This window comes from Podarcis raffonei, chromosome 7, assembly GCF_027172205.1.
Source record: "Podarcis raffonei isolate rPodRaf1 chromosome 7, rPodRaf1.pri, whole genome shotgun sequence".
Lineage (NCBI taxonomy): Eukaryota > Metazoa > Chordata > Lepidosauria > Squamata > Lacertidae > Podarcis > Podarcis raffonei.
The window spans coordinates 45,494,511-45,498,484 of record NC_070608.1 but is presented as its reverse complement, the minus strand read 5'-3'; positions in this window follow the sequence as shown (position 1 = coordinate 45,498,484).

Here is a 3,974-nt window from a genome sequence, read left to right as displayed (position 1 = left end):
CCACTAGCGTGCATGGAGGATAGCTGGATTTATGTACACAAATACAATCCTCTATCTCCAGAACTACAGAAGTCAGTTGCAATTCTGCACATAGCTTACAGTGAAAAGAGACATGTCTGGGTAGAGAGGGCAAGAAGTGGCCAGTCTGGAATCAATTTACACTTTAAGTCACTGGAAGGAAATGTGATTATGATATTTGACGTAGTAAGCACAGCTTAATCCAAGTTCATGTAATGCTGAACTACACAAAATTTATTGTAGAACTATAAAATTACACCTGGATATATCTTCCTTTAATTCAAGCATTATAAGCCAGATGTTTTAAATGAATCATTTGTATATTGCAAAAAAATAATGCTAAAGGTTGTCACAAAAGGAATGAAGCTCCAGATTTTGTAATATAATTTAAGGCTTCACAGGTATACCATGACTGACTACAACACCATCTTAACTAACTACACATATCAAAACATGACACTATAACCAGGGTTGTTCTTTTTAACCAAGCAACATTCTATATCAGACATAAATATGTTTTAGCTGTTTTGTATTTTATGGTGGTGTAAGCCACTTTGAGACATTTTCTATATAAAGCAATGGATAAATGCAACAAATAACAACAATATGCCAGAAATAATGTCATAGAAATACTTTGGTACGCAGCATAAGTTGCCTTCTCAAACCATTATATAACACTAGAAAAATCTTCCTTCCATACCAGTGTTAAGCATTGGCATACCTGCTGGCTGGGGAAATAAAATCTGGCATTTTCAGCAATCCTGGCACCCTCACTACCCCTGCCAAACTCCCAAAGGTAAATGGGAGGGCAAGAGGCTTTAATTCAGCAGCTTTTAAAGGAGAATTAACCCAGACACAAACATAAACAAAACAAAACCCCAAAACATTAAACTATGTATCACAGTATTAATGGTAACACACACAAGCAGCTTGCTTTTATCTTGTGCTAAGCTTAGTGCTCCAAAACTTTTTAAAAACCACCATCAACAGCATATTATTAGAAAAGTGCATTCTCTGTGTTTGCAATTCATTAGAGCCTTGCTCACCACTTTTTCCCCTTCCTCCTATAGATCAGACTCTTTGTTTTGCAACAGCCATCATCCTTGAAGTCTACAGCATACGTCAAAATGACTCAAAACTGTTGAGCAACAGCAAAGTGGGTTTTTAAAACATTTTTATTTACCAAGGTAACAGTGAAATATTTCAGCTGAATTTTGAGCCTGCAGCCTTTGCAAATGGTATTTTGATTTCCCTAGGCCCTGAAAATATGTCCACTCTGACACAAGCAACTGAGTAGCATGACTTCTAACAAATTAGAGAAGCACAAAAGACCCTCAATGGTTGGCACCTAGTTATAACTAGCAAGAACTGGCATATTAACATAGCAGTTCACAGGGAAAGATAATAAACAGAGTCTCTTTATATTGACAGCTGGGATAACGTTTCAGTCATATTGCACCTGGAGTTATCAATGCACCTGGAGTTATCAATCCTGACTATGCTAGAAAAATAGGCTGTTGCAAATTATCAGACATAAGGGGGTTTTTTTAGCACCACGTATTGATGTAAAGGCTCCTATGCCATTGGTTTCTATCTGTTCAGCAGGATATCTGTGCTGCTCTGGTTTCTGAAGGAAGTCCAATTCACAGGAGCTGATAAATACTAAAGATGATTTATTTATGCTGTGCATGTTTCTAGCACCTTTATGGTAGACTCTCGTGCCTAAAATATGTTACAGGCTTGCTGACTGTCTCTAGTATTTCCTTCAACTGACCCAGATAGAGAAATGTATCAGTCCAGTACAAAGCTATTGATGGTTAATAGCTTTAACAGCTAAACTTTATAATAGTGTATACTTTTATGTAGGCTAGGTACACAATACCAGTTTTAAAATGCAGCAAGATTGTTTTCCCTGCTGCGTTTCAAGTTGCTTTTGTTTGGCGTTGTACACACCAGTCGAGTTTGATGTGTTCCTAAGTCACCCGCTGTCTATCCACACAAATGGGCAGAGAGGACACAGCGAAGCAATCTCTTTGGAACTCCTATTCATTAAGCAATCATCTGCACACATTCAATGGCTTTCTCAACTGCATACTCCTCAGCTGAACTGCGAAGTGATTGTACCTTAAGTTTTCAGCTTGGATGGAAGCTGGTTCAAGGAAAACACATTAAACAGCAGGATTTCTCAATAAACTTCGGGATAGATATGAATTGTGGCTAATGTTGTGTGTACACGGCTTTAAAAAACCAGCAATGGGGATGCAGAGTAAACAGTAATGTATACACAGTCCTGACTCACTTAGAGGTTTGTTTGTTTTTTATAGAAGTGCTCTGTAAATTTTGTTAACTAACTAGAATGTCACTGTTCAGAGATAGCATGCCCCTGAATACCAATGGGGGACAACAGTTGCCATCAAGTGTGTTTCTAGGAACAATTTGGCTGGCCAGTGTTGGAAAAAGGACATTATGTGGGCTAGATGGACCCTTGGTTTGATCCAACAAATATAATCTTAACTGTATTCTTTTACAGAGTAATAGGCTTTCACTACTCACTTTGTTCTTGGGATGTTCCAAAGGACTAACAGGCACACATAGGATTGGCTTCAATGTACTGCTAGTTTCACTCAAACAATGGGGCTTTGCCCTCTCTCCTTCCTTGCATGCCCCCCAATCCTGCTCTGGGGTTCCCCAAGCCTCCAGAGCAGATTAGGGGGCGAGGAGGAGAGTTTTGCTTGTTCACAACAACTTAGTTGAATCCCAGCCACAGAGCCTTATTCCATATTATAGTAGCGTACTTCCCTCCCCCTAACAGTCAGTTAATCATACAAATCCTGAACGCCTGCATCAATTTTAAATAATTAGTATGTGAAATAAAATTTATCGTTTTGCCTGCTTTAAGTATCTCATCCCAGAATGAAGGCAAATCTCTTCAAAAATTGATTTAAATTGCATAGAACATGTGTTTGCTAGCCTTTCCTGCATGGTTGGGCTTCCTAGCGTATTATTGTGCTTGCTCAACATAGTTCCAAAAACCTTCTGGGATCCAACAGTAGACAAACCAGTTGAGTAAGGGCTTAACCATGCATTATGCTTTTCTTAGATTTAGGAAAACTTAATATGCATTGTAAACCATACTTGGATAAATAATTTGAAGGGCAATATACAAACAGATGCAAAGCTCCATGAGATATGCATTAGATAGATAGATGACAGACAGACAGCATCTCTATATAGGAAGATAGGTCTTGAATAAATAAATGGAAAGCATCATTAAGTAGGCAATAAGAAATCTGTCTAGAGATCACCACTAGGTACTTACGTGTGTAGTAAGAATATAATTTAGGAAGTGAGCCTTGGTATTAAAGAACGCTAACAGCTATATCATCCCAACATGATGGGGGCTGGCAGCCTGCAGCCCTAGAGCTGCATGTGACTCTGAGCCTAATCACAGCAGCTCTCTTCTGGGTGTTCAATTCAGCAAGAGGAAGCTGTCCCTCTCCTGACAGCCTACTGGGTGGACAGGAAGAAAGACCCAAGGGGTGGCACCCACTTTGGGCTTTCCTCCCTCCCTGCCAACATCTTCCTTACCTCCCCCCCACAAGCACCCCCCAATAACCCTGCCCCCTGCACTGTGACAACTACAATCTAACATGTGGTGTGTGCCTTAGCAGGGGAGTGCTGCTGCAAGTAACTGAACATCCCACATTTTCATCAAAAACCTTTATGACACCAGTGAGCAAATGGCCTAATTGGTACCATGACACCAATGGGCTATAAAAGGAGGCTTGAAGCACTATGAGAAACCAAACTGCTGGTGCCCCCATCTGTGCCATCTGCAGACCCTGAGAAGGGCTCAGACCAAACTGGACTTGCCAGAGCACAACTAAAAAGACCTGTGCAACTTTTGATAAGAAACAGGAGGTTTACTTCAAGGAACAGATAATGCTACAGCAAAG